This window comes from Equus caballus, chromosome 23 (assembly GCF_041296265.1).
Source record: "Equus caballus isolate H_3958 breed thoroughbred chromosome 23, TB-T2T, whole genome shotgun sequence".
Taxonomy (NCBI): domain Eukaryota; kingdom Metazoa; phylum Chordata; class Mammalia; order Perissodactyla; family Equidae; genus Equus; species Equus caballus.
The window spans coordinates 55240104-55254262 of NC_091706.1; positions in this window are offsets into that span (position 1 = coordinate 55240104).

Below are 14159 nucleotides of genomic sequence, written 5' to 3' on the forward strand. Positions count from 1 at the left end.
CTGCCAATCCTCCTCTTTTTGCTGAGGAAGGCTAGCTCGGAGCTAACATCCATGCCCATCTTCCTCTACTTTATATGTGGGACACCTACCGCAGGATGGCTTGCCAAGTGGTGCCATGTCCGCACCCAGGATCCAACCCTCCGAACCCGGGCCGCCGAAGCGGAATGTGCAAACTTAACCGCTGTGCCACCAGGCTGGCCCCATCAGTGATATTTTTTAAATGCCAGTATAATCATATCCCCTTTCTACTTAAAATATATTGATGGCTTCTCACTTAACTAATGATAGATAAAACCTTCTTAAGCTGGTCTTCAGTGCCTTCCATGCATGGCCCTTGTCTATCTCTCTAGAATTTCTAGCATTTTTTTTTTCCTCAGTGTCTCCACTTGGAAGACACGAACCTTTTGCAATTCATCAAACCTGCTGGGCTCATACCTAGAGCAAATAGCTTGTGCCAATGTCCTATCTGGGATGTATTTCTCTCTCTTCCTCTTCTATTTAGGAGCCACTCATCTTTCAGATTTTATCCAAGCATTGCCTCTTCAGAGACATCTACTTTAGCTCCAAGATGAGACCAAATGCCCCTATTTTAAGCTTCTATGAAACTACATACCTATCTTTTATAGCATTTGTCTTATTTGTAATTTTATATTTTCTGCATAATTATTGGAGAAATGTTTTTTTCATTCACTATGATATCTTTAGCACCTAGCACAGTGCCTCGAACAATGTAGGTGTTCCTGGAGCCAGGCACTATCTTACCAGCACTGTGCTAAGTGCTGTAGATAGAACATTAAAGAAGATAGACTTCATTTCTTTGCTCATGGAGTTTTTAGTCTAGTGTAAAAGAAAGGCAAGTGCAATGCAATGTGCGGTGGGGGTTAAAACATGAGAGGTTCCAGGGAAAATCAAGATGTGGAGGGTTAAGGAAGGCTTCCCAGAAACAGAAGACCTAAATAACAGCGATAGCTACGTAAGCACTTTATGTATAGTAATTCACACCGAACTTCATCTAAGAGGGTGGTAAATAAGGAAACTGAGGAGCAAGAAACGTATGTGACTTGCCAAGTTTGTTCAGCCAGTTAGAAGGGGAGCTGGATTCAAACCTAGACAGTCTGGCTCCCACTTCTGTGTTCTGAACACACGCTGCATTGAGTTTCTGAGTTGCCAGGCAAAGGAGAGTCAAGAGCCAGGCAGGGTTCCAAAGAAAGGGTAGAGCAAAAGCAAAGACTCTGAGACTAAAAAGGACCCTAAGCTTCTGAGAAACTGACTGATCAGATTGCATTTTTAGAGAGAAGAAGAAGGAAAAAAAAAACCCACTAGCTATAATGTGGAGATTGGATTGGAGCAAGGCAAGCCAAAAATAGGTTAGCCTTTTCACACATCCACCCATTAAAATCTTTTGGAACGTGCACTCCTTGGACGACCACAAGAGAACACCACTCTGCACAAACCAGAGACCGGACTAGGGTTTGATCCTTATACGGGGCATTGCTCCTTTCCAAGCCCACAAACAGAAGACGACTTTGAGTTAAACATTTGAAAAATATACATGCTTCGGTCACAAAAATGGCCCAAAAAGGGAATTTGACTTGGTTCAGAACAAATCCAATTCCAGAAAGTTCACACAACCTCACTGTTTTAGAACTTGAAAGAACTTTTATCTTCTCAAGTCCATGTGTAACAATGATGAAAAGAATAAAAGGACAATTACTACTAACTACTTCCCTTAAAAAAAAAATCAAAGAGGATATAGTTAAAAAAAAATAGTGAGCTGGTTTTTCATCCTCACATCTTTGAAGGACTGTGCAAGGAAGGAGGGTGGCTATGCTAGCTCAGGCATTTTTGCACATATTATCCACAGGGAAATCTAAATCTATAACCATCATCATAAAATGAAACAGGGAGCAAATCAGAAAGGAATGAATGAAGGGCAAGTGATAGCCAAGGGGTTTACAATAATCAATTATTAAAATGCCTTAAAAGAGCAAAGAAAATGCTGATCAGATCAGCAAAGCACCTTTTAATAAATAATATGATTTGGGTTTAATTAATGGCCTAATTACAGTTTTACCCAATAGGCTTAAATGCTCCAAAGGAACAGTTTGAGTCTCTTTGGTAGATAATCTGTGTTTTAAAAAATGTTCTAATTACATATTTGCTTGAGTAAATAATGTGAATTTTACAAAACTGCCTAATGATATATTTATGTGACTATATTTACCCAAATGGCCTCATTCTGTACTAATGGAGTCAGGATTACCGCTCCTGGGAGACATGAGAAAGTGGGATGGCTCCAGCTTTCACCCTGACACCCCTGTTATTCTCACACTGTTCTCGCTCTCTGTCACCCCAAAACACACCACTGAAAGGGGCTGACCCACTTATTCATCACCAATTTAAATAGGAAAAAAAAAATTCTCCCTCAGACTTTTGTGTAAACACATTTTGCAGAAAGGGTACAGACTTGAAAAATGGTATTAATACTGTACACTCTCCATTAAAAGTGGATAATGAGACTGTGATCAAGACAGGACGTTCAAGGTTTTAGTAGCTGCATAAATTATTCTGTTCTTTATATAGTATCTCGCAATGCGTCACAAAAACTCAGACTCTGTTGGAACCAGATTGCGTGACTTAACGCCACATAATGGTCTGTATTCGGTAACAGAGAAGTCACAGAAAAACTGAGTTTGAATCTCCCAGCTTTGTGGTGGCATGTGTCCATCCACATGGACACATTTTAAGTCATTTTCACATGTTTTAGAAACATAAATCTAGAAAAAGTGGATGCATATCTATTCATAAAATTGCGTGAAAGAACTAAAAGTTCCATTTCATAGTTTTCTCATGAAATCTGACTTAGACATTGACTGTTTAAATTTAGGTGATGTTTCAGTCACAAAATAACTAAACATGGCCCAGAGAAGGAAATACACCATTAACATTTCTGGTCATTCCACAGGCAAAGTGAGACAATTTACCAAAACACATACAAAAAATGATAGAATAAATGGTCAAGAGAACAAGGGAATAAAGAAAAACAGGTGTGAGAATAAAATCGAGGAATAAAATTAGCATCTCATCTCATGCCTTCAATAATACCCTATATAGACACTCAGCTTCCGAGGGGCCAAAGCAAAGCAGGAAACACGACAGTTTACACAAGTCAATCAAGTCAGATAATCAGCAAGATCTAAAATAATTTTTCCTGTGATCCGCATAAACAGGATGCCCTGTGCACACAATATTTTCAACAACGTCCCAACAGAAGACACAATAGTAAGTTTCATGATTGTGAATTACCATTTAAATCAGGGACAGAGTTCCATACTTTTAAAAATGGAATACATCGTAAATGTAATATTAACTGTGCTGAGCACAGTGGTACCCCTCTTCGATGAATCAGAGGCATTCCAATAATTGCAGGGACTCGGGGTCTCATTATAGGCACTAATTGTATTTTACTATAATTGGGCAAAATTGCTACTTAATTGAGAGTTGAAGCTGACAGAGTGCCAGATTTACTAATTTTCACCTTAATAAATGTGTAATTATTTATTAAAATTTTGAATCCTACTACTGATGGCCTTACAAATTACCTCTTACTCTGGGCACTATCTCGCAGAGCTCAGATGATCCCATTGCTCAGACCAAAAGCCTTGTGATTCTGAATTGTGGAGTCAAGACGTCTACAGCTGGACCCCAAAGCACTACAATCTATGCTTGTCTTCCTTCTAGTCCAACACATCTGAGGCTGCTTGCCTGCAGGAGTGCAGCGGCAGGACCATCTGTTTACTCTGGCCTCATTTGCCTGGATCAAGTAGGAAATTGAAGGCACTAAGCTGAATTTTTCAGAAACTTTGCAGTAATTGAAAAGAGAGGGTGATGAAGAAGGGGGGAGAGCTGTTTGGCAACTTAATTATACTGGTCATTCCGTGGGCTGCATAATAAAGCTAAGGCGTATTTCTGAAATAGTACCAAGCTAAGAGCAGACCATAACTCCAAGCACTTTGTAGAGGAGCCCATCCACTCAAGTAGTCATTTATAATTAGGATGTGAAACTCAGCCCTGTAGTCATTTATTATTGAAATTGCCTTAAGGTGATCTCCAAAACAACTTCATCTCTTGATTTACCTCCTCCTCCCCTTTCTAAAAGTAGCAAATGGAATTCATGGGATTAGTCTCTTAGGAGAAAATAGGCAGAGATGAAATGCAGCCAGGAGCTAATGCTTGGCAGGACCCAGAAGGGAGGTGCCAAGAGGACATGGGTGGATCATCGGAGAATTGATTGGAAAGATTCTCTGTTCCCAGAAGAGAGCAGGCTTCAATGGTTTCTCTCGAGTTTTATTGCACATTAGCAGAACCATATGCTCTGCTCATGTGGGCAGACCTGGGGGAAAGTACATCAGCTTCAGACTAAAATAGAGAGTTGCGAAGTTTCTGTTTAGAAAATGAGACCTAGAATGACTGCAGAAGCTGCACCTGTCCTCAGTTTCAACGTAATGTATTTCTTCACATGGAGTCAATTCAAGTTGGGTTTTTTTCCGTTCCATGTCCACCAAGAGAAGAAAAAAACTACAACTATCCATTACTCAGAAACACACGGGAGAAAAGAATCTATCTTCTTAAGAGGATGGCAGGTAGTTGGAAGGAGAGAAAAAAGGAGAGAAGAGAATGTTCTTTTCCAGACTTGAAATCAATATGTCTTATCAAGCCCAAATCAAATTGTATATGCCAAAGTCATTAGACCAGAGTCTACTTGTTAGGAATAAATTTTTTGCCCTAGGATTAAATCTCAGTATGTCGCAGAGTCTGAGCTTCTTCAGCCAACCAGAAAAACTGTGACAGGTAGAACTTGATAGCATCTACAGTGGGAAACACAAGAACCAGAGAATCTGCAAGCTTAAATGAGAAACCCTGCAGTTTGCTGTGTCCCAGCTCAGAACTATGCCATTTGGGGCAGCCCTGGATGGTAAAACTTCCATGTGGAATAGGCTACATTTGCCTCTGGCGCCCATCCTGGCCCCTGTCCTTTGCTCAGTGTCTCTGTGCTGCTTCCCACTGTGCTGTCACAAAGCTGCTCACAGCACACCCATTTTTCTTTTTAATTAGTTCTGCTATTTTTTTTAAAGATAGGCACTGAGATAACATCTGTTGCCAATCGTTTTTTTCTTTTTCCTCTTCTTCTTCTCCCCAGAGCTCCCCAGTAATAGTTGCGTATTCTAGTTGTAGGTCCTTCTGGTTGTGCTATGTGGGACGCCACCTCAGAATGCCCTGATGAGCGGTGCCATGTCCGCGCCTGGGATCCGAACTGGCGAAACCCTGGGCCACCAAAGCAGAGGACGTGAACTTAATCACTTGGCCACAGGGCCAGCCCCACTCACCTGTTTTGAAGCCCATCCTCTCAAACTGCTCTTCCTGGCATTACCCCATACTCCAGTCTCTCCTGGCTCCTTTCTCACCATCAAACCTTGCTGTTTCATTTGCTACTTTCTCAGGAACTTGGTGACAAATGAGAGAGTCTTATTAATACTGAGATAAAATGTGAATGTGTTACATCCTCCAGAAAGAAGATTTTTAGTTAACAGAGACCTCAATGCCTTAACTCACAGAAGAGCCTATTGGTAGAATTTCAGGAAACATGGCAGCATGGAAGGAAAACTGTCTATAAAGTGGTGTCTCTCAGCCTCCTCCAGCAAACCACACTTTATCCATTAGGAGGGTTTTGGCTGCAAATAACAAAATCTCTGACTTGAATGGCCCAAATGATAGGGAAATTTATTATCCCACATAAGAAGTCCCAAGCACTAAATAGGTGCAAGGCTGTTCCACCTCTCTACTCTGCCCAACTTAGCCTGTCCCCCAGCTTGTCCCAGCTAAACTTTCTTACATTGGCAAGATTCCACCACAGTTAGAGGCAGCCCACATGCAACCAAGTCCAGAAGAAAAGCAGATATCTCGTCCTATATATCTATTTATCAGAGAGAAAGCATTATATAATTGCTCACCAGCAATCTTCTCACGTGTCACTGGCCAGAATAAGTTCATATGCTCATTCCTAATGAATTGTCAAGAGTAATGTGTAAATTATGCCTGACTTAGACTACTCATACTACCTTTTAGTCACTTAGGAGAAGGCAGGACTCCCAAATAAAATCGATATTCTTTACATATTGAATCCAATAGAACTCCCAATAGAACTTAAATGTCAACCTGGTCTTTTATCCTTAATGTACTTTGGCTTAAATTCAGTAATCACATCCTTCCTTCTGCAAAGGTTTTGCCACACTTTGAGCTGTAGGAATTTCAGTATGAGAAAAAGAAGACAAGGAAAGAGGAATTCCTTTCAGACGAAGTCTCAATTTTGTAGAATCTAAAAGATTTTATTACAAGATTGCCAGTTTCCTGTAACTACTGCCCTTTTACAATAACTCAAAACTCAGAAGCAAGTGGATGTTTTAGACGCAAAAATCAAGTCTGGAGCAGGCGAGTACAAACTTACAAGGTATTGTCCACGGAACGCTGTGTTCATGATGGAGAAAATGGAAATGATATTATATAGTGTTGACAAGTCAAAAGCACCAATCACAATGAAGATGTTGTTTTTCTGGAAGTTGTAAAAATGTACCTTAAGGCTTTGTTTCACTGAACCAGAGTAAAGAAAATCAACCATGTCCACTGGTCCAAATGTCAAGTCTACCTTTAAATGGATGCCAGTGATTAAAAAGTGAGGTGAAACTGGAAGCTTTTTCTGAAAAGTAATTTCTACATGCACAACTGACTGGAGGCAGGGTCTCTGGTCTGCAGCCCTCCATCTGCAAGAACCTCATAGCAGGCTGACTTCTATTACGTGGTTTTCACACACTGGCTTGTACTGTGAAGGATATCGCCTAAACTAATCTTAGATACGGACAAGATCTTCCTCATTACAGCACTCCCTAGTGCTTAGAATAGTGCAGATTAATAGCTCTTAATCTAAATTTATTGAAAAACAATTGCTTGCTTTGAAAAACTGTGTTTGTAGAAAATAACTGAATTGTTTACAGTGTGCTCTATTTAACATTATAGGGAAGGGATGTATCTAGAAAGTTTCTTGGAAATACTTTAAAACGGAAAGTTTAAGTCCTTAATGTTCAATCCCTTACTAACTGAAAAACCAAGACTGCCAGAATAAAGGTTGTAAAATAGTCATGTGTTTATTGTAGTGAAAAACCAAGACACATTAGCATATGGAAATTCTGGATGGAAGGTTCACTTACAGAAATCAAATTTCTTGTACAGATGTATCTCAATACACTAGTGTAAGTTGCCTAGGGTCTTCCACAAAAGCCAACACTGGAAATTCGGCTTGACGACTCTTCACAACAGCCAAGAGCCAAAAGAGCAAATCGAAACTCCCGTTATTTTCCTATCATCAGTGCTTGTCCAGGTAACACCAATTGTGTAAAGCAAAACCTGTGGCCATAAGAACACAACATTTTACTCAATGAATTTCTCATTACAACCTACTGGTTGGGTAAGTATTCATCCTTTTCCACTCATTTTACAGGAGATTTTGTCTCCTAGAAAATCCAGATGTGACATTGACTTTTAAGGATATTGTTATGAATGAACATCACTAAACAAGCTAAAACTTGACGTTAGCTTTCCTTAAGGAACCGCCTTACTTAACTAATGTTTGCCCTTCCTGTAAGCCATGCTTGGCAGCCATCTGCATTAAACAATATCGGAGGCAAAAAAATGTGTCCCATTGATTCAGTCTGCCATAGTGCCTGAAATTCTAAACACTAGTATCACTTACATTATTCAATTAAATGACCATTGAGCACTCACTATATGAGGGAAGTACGTTGATTAATTGTGAGAAGGTCAAAAAATTAGACACAATCTCTATTTTGTAAAGTATATAATCCACTGAAAGAAAGGATGAATATGCAAATAACTATACTATAATTCAGTATATGCCAAAAGAAGAGAGCAAACAATATACTAGGGAGGATCGAAGCTAGAAGAGATGTAATTTAATCGAGGAAATCTTTTTGGACAAGAAAATATATGCAAAGAATCTTCAGATACATTTTTAACAGAAGAAACAGTAACAGCATGCAAGTAGAACAGGGACATGAGTAAAAGCAGAGAGACTTTTTATTTGTTTATGTTTCTTTCAAAATGGGCAATCCAAAACGGGTAAAACGTTAACCCAGGGACACTGCAGTGAACAGCTGTCGGACAACAGGATTCAGAGGAAATAAGATAATTGACAGAGAAGTTTTGATGGTCAAGAGAAACCTTTGAAAGATCCAGAACATGTGATACAATAGGAAGATCCTGAAGCTTCTGGGGACAGCACAAGATCACTGGTCAATGAGATAGAGATCCCAAATGAGCTTTGCCTTCCTTACCATTTATTTTTGGCTAGTCTCTAACCTCAATGTGCATTAATCTGCTTTGACAAAGCAAAAAGAAAATAAATCCAATGATGCACTTTCCTTGAGAATGTGGAATCTATATTGAGGCCAATCTTAGGGAAACAGGAAATCAGAGTGAAGGTTACAGCTCTGACAGCAACCTGAACTGGCTGTGCTTTCATTCTTTTCTAGGTCACACTGACATGAAGCCCAGAGACAGCTTTGAAATCTGCTAAAGAAGTCAGCATATGCCAGATGGAATGGAATTCCACACCCCTTTGCTTTTAGTAGCAAAGAACTCTCCTCAGGAATAGTCCAGCGCTTTCAGCAAAGCACCACTTACCTTAATCATTCCTGTAATTCTAAAAAGCCTCTTGATAGCCATAAATGGGTGAGAAAACAGTAAAATTACAGATAAATGTGCTAAGGAGATAAATACTAAATTTATAAGAAAAATACAAGCAACAGACAAAAAGTTCTACTCACTAATAATAAAGACCGAATTAGAGTAACTGGATACCATTTTTCACCTATTAAATTAGCAATTTTAAAGCTATAATATTCTATGTAATGAAGATATATTAAAGCTCTTTCTCAGAGCAGGAGAAATTGATATTGGCATGAGGCTTTGACTCATATCTCAATCTTTGGGAATGTATTCTAAGAAAATATATTCTATCTATTTAAAGATCACATTCACATCATAATTATTTCCAATAATGCAAAATTACAAACAACTTTAATATAAACCAAGGAGAATGAGCAAATTTTTAACAAACCAAAGAGAATGAGCTTTGTTTTTTAACTATTGAAAACAGTGACATGAAAACTATGTAGAACATGAGAAATGCTTAAGAAACAAGTCAGGATACAAAATCACGTGTATATTATGATCACAAGACTGTAGAGCATGCATAGTGACAGAATCTGAAAGAAAATAAAATCACAGTGCTTGTTTATTTGGATAATGGAATTACAAATTACTTTTTCTTTTCTCTTTTTCCTACATTTCCTTTAGTACTGATACGTTGCTGTAATAATTTTTTTAAATCTATATTTTTTTAAACTTACTTATTCATAAATTTCTAATTGCCATTTGATTTCAGTAAAATTATTTCATCACAATATTTAAAGCACCTGAAAGTTTGTATTTTGTCCCATTCAGTTTTGCCAAATAAAGAAGAAACTATTACACTTGGGAATGGGTCCCACTTCCCAGTGTTAATTGAGAAGGATCCAGAAGTTACTCACTATGCCTATTCCGCTTTTAGTAATATACCTTCAAGTCCCAGACATTTTCCCTTCTTATTATATTAACCTGGCTGTGCTTCGCAAATAAGACTTGCAAACCTTAGGCTTGTAGAGCACCTATTCTTGACTAAGAAAAGGCCCAGCTTTCTGTGTTGTTTCAACTCTGCAATTCTATAAACTTAAGTCACTTAATTTCTGGTCTATTGCTTACAAAAAATATTAAAGATGATTTCACATTAAGTGACACAAGTAGTACAATAAAAACTTTATTATAGTAATACCTGGCATTAGACTCTTTCTTTGCTTAATAAAAATGCCTGATTGTGATAGAAAGTGAGAACTTGAAGATATTAGAGATAAAGTGCTCTCCCTAAGAAAATTAGAAGAGTTTTCATATTTATTTTTGGGCTTGTGAGTTACAAAGAAAGAAAAGAAAGGGAAAGAACAGAAGAAAGAGAAGGAGGAAGCAGCAAGATGGCAAAAAGCTCAAGTACTGATGGCGGGAGTCGTAGTGCCCAGGGAGCAGCCCTTGGTGATGTGGCACCCAGGCGTAGCTGAAGGTGATCAGCGGTGCACGAGATGACCACTCCCTGGCACCAACATACATTCAGAGGTTGTACTATCTGCAGTAGCCCTATGTCCGTCACAGTTGTGAGTGGCCCTCATGTAGTTGGGCTTAAAGCATTTAGCGAGGTAGATACACATGCAGCAGTGGCAGAAAATTGAGGCTAAGGGGACCGTCAAAGTATAAGCTCCCTAGGAATCTGGAGAAATCTTGAGAAGGCCTTCAGACTTCCACAATTCTTGGAACAAGGTTTCAGTTAATCTTAAAGTGCCATAGACTCCCAACCGACTTCCATGGTAGACAAGTTAATGGCCGAGAAAAACCTAGAATCTAGGACTTTAGATCCTAGGTTAGATTTTATGCCACAATTTCATGCTTCCTCTCAATTCCACTTTCTCTTTATATCCATTCTAAGAGGCTATATAAAACCTTACTGTCATAACTGAAAGGCATTCCCAGGGGTCACTATAGCCCCTACTCTGGGAAGGCCTTCTGTCCACTCCCAGAGGCTCCCTGCTCCCACCATCTCCTCACCATGGCCTGATACACTTTCAAGACACTAACCACAGGAGGTTATTTATTCAGTGGGTGTGGGGACTCGGGGGCTGGGCCCTGCCCACCTGGGTGAGCAGCCCACCGGAGACCACTCCTCTCAAGGGCAGCCTGGGTGGGGACCATGCCTTAGCTCCTTGCCCTCCTCTCCAACCCTAAGCTTCTGGGTCAAGACCTTATTATTCCTTTTTTAAAAAACACCTTTAAACTTTTTAAAAACTTTAAACTTGTTCTGAACAGAGAGGGAGGGATCTGACAATCAATTCACTTTTTTTGGAAGCCATGGGAAGTTAAACTCTTTGACCATCTACACAACTCTGAGATTCTCCTGTGGAGCTTCACAGATCCATTTTTAGAGAAGGGATTTTGTGCTCAAAACTATCAACTCTTTGCTCTTTGTACCATTAATAAGTGACACCTAAGACCCAGGAAATAAACGCTGATGATTTGTGTAAAGAAAAAACCCATTACTGTCATAGAACAAAAGAGATGGATGGTATAAAAAAGCAGAAATGCTCTTTAACAACCTAATAATGAGCTATTAACTAGGAATTGAGATGGCGAAAATAAAAGATAAATTAACCTTTTCTATGGCTTTTGTTCTTTCTTCCTTCCTTTTTCTCTTTCTCACGTTCTTCTTGTCTTTCTCTTCAAAAATCCTTCACTGTTACATGGGAAATTCTGAGTTTCCCAGAGTTCCAAATCCATTATCAGTTAGAAGATGGGAATCGGTTGTACCACTAATTCTTGATCCATGAGCAAAGAGCCAGGACCCAGAAGAAAGCATCTGGGAGAGCGAGAAGCTGCTGCAGGTCTTTGTGTCATTTCTTGGGTCCATCTTCATCGGGAGTTCCACTCCAGCCCTGACATTCCAAGATTCCCAGGCTCTCCAACATTCTGAAAGAATCTCCTGGAAGCCAGCAGGTCTGCAAGAGCAGCACCAAGCACACCAGGCTTCTGAATCCACTCCCACAGCTACTTCTACTCTACCTAAGGTTTGGCACTGGCTGCTGTTTGGGAAGAGTTTGAACTTTATTTGATCTATCAGCATGGAGATGAACTTCAGCAGTCTCTTATGCCTTTGAGTAAAGTGTGGTCCATGGACCAGCAGCATTGCCATCCCCTGTGAACTTGTTAGAAATGTAGAAATTCAGGCCTCACGCTGAATCAAAATATGCACTTTTATAAGAACCCCAAGTGACTTTGATGCACATTAGAATTTGAGAAGTGCTTTAGGGAAATTTGGAGGGTCGTGCTGTTATCAAGCCACAAAGTACCTACGAGCTTCATTAGCTTGAGTGGCATAATGGAGAAATGGGCTTTGCAGTAGCTGTTCCTAGGACTGACACAGCAGCTGTGTGTCACGGGGCAAATTACCTAACATCTCTCGTTTCCTCATATGTTAAATAAAAATAATAAAGCCTACATTGCAAAGTTATGAGGATTAAATAAAAAGAAAGAAAAGAGCACACATTCTATATTAAGTGATTCAAGCAGTAAAGGCTGAAAATGCAAATGAATGTCAAACCATAATCCTTCAATAAGCAAACGCTGTTTGATACAGAAAGGAGGTCCAAGGGGACAGAACACACTTAGAAGAGAGGGAAGGGCGGGGAAGGGAGGAGTCTCGGCATGGCAGGCAGACCCAAGTGACATCACAATGGGGGTAAATTTGTTCCTACCTACAACTAGGCAATAGAAAGCAGCCACCAGACAGGAATTTGGAAAATATTTGCAGAATCTGACTACTTCTTGCCACCTCCACTACCACTGTCCCCATCCAAGCTACCGTCACCTTTAGCCTGGACTCAGCTGTTGCCTCCCCACAGGCCTTATGACTTCTAGCCTTCCCACCCTGGGGTCCATTCTCAACATTGCCATCAGAGGGATATTTACCAATATCAAATTATGTTATTCCTCTGTTCACAATCCTGCAAAGTTATCCCGTTCCACTCAGAGCAAACACTAAAGTCCTTATGGCAGCTTATGAGGCCCTACCTGACCAGGCCCCACCTTGGGCCCCATCTCCTCCTGATTTCCCTCCATTCTCTCAGCATCAGCCACATTGGCCTCCTTACTATTTCTCAAACCTCCTGCCTTAGCCCCACTATCTCCCTCCCTGGACATTCTTTGCACCCTACTCCATTCACCATATCCACTGGGGTCATCCACTCTTTCACCAACTTCAGGTTCCATGTTTGAATCTCACCCAGTCAGTGAGGCTTCCCCTGACCACCCAAATTAGTGCTTCTGCTCCTTCCTCATCCCTCCCATCCCTGGGACTTCCAATTCCCTTCACCTTCTCTGTTTTTATTTACTTCATAGCAAGTAACACTTCCCAAAATGTTATACAATTTATTTATTATGTTTGTTGACTATCTCCCTCCCCCCAACCCCTAGGAATGTAAAGCTCCATGAGGTCAAGGATCTTGGTTTCATTCGCTGATGTGTACTATGCCTGGCATGGAGTGGGTGCTGAAAAAGTATTGAATAGCGAATAGTGAATGAAGGTAAATCAGGAAACTGTTTTCCAAAATTAGTAAATTTTTAACACAGAAGAATGTAATAAGGTGACGTTTTAAGGCATCACCACAAATCATTATACTATGAAACCAGCTTCAGTAAGAATTACTTGTACACATTCATCTATTTAATAAATATTTGATGAGGGCCTACTCTGTGCCAGGTACTGTTCTCAAGTCCGAGGATATCACAGGTGGTGAAAACAGCCTCAAGGAGTTTGAATTCTAGTAAGTACGACAGACAATTAAAATAAATAGATAAAATATTTAGAATGTTAGATAGTGGTAAGTGCTAAGGAGATAAAGAAAGGAGGTTAAACTGATTATTGTACTTTTTAAGAACCAAATGAAATAGCATAAAATAATAAAAGTGCTTAGAGAAGTATAAGGCAATGGTTGAAAATTCTATACCATTTAGAAAGTTGCATTTTTCCTGTGTTTTGGTTTTACTCAAAGCAAGTTTTAGACATGTCCTACACCTCTCATGAATTCACTGTCTAAGTGGCTGTGGATGGGCTTCATGTTCACTGCAGACTCTTGCTTCCAACCCACAGAGAGTGCTGTCCTTCCTGTGGGCAGAAGGGGTGTGCTCACCAGGCAGGTGTTGCAAGGAGGACCTCGCGTGCATCTGACGATCCCCACTCTCCAGTAATCCCCTGACGGTGGCAGAATGTAAGAGAGGCACGCAGAGTGGCCCCACAGGCTGACTTCTATCACTCCAGCCACTCTTGTGGCATTTCACACTGTTAGTAAGGAGTGAAATTCCAAATAGCTGTATGCCTGCAAGAGCATCATTTAGTTACAGAACTCATGCCTACTGATTTCAGCTTCCTTAGTCTCCCTTGAAAGAAACGATAA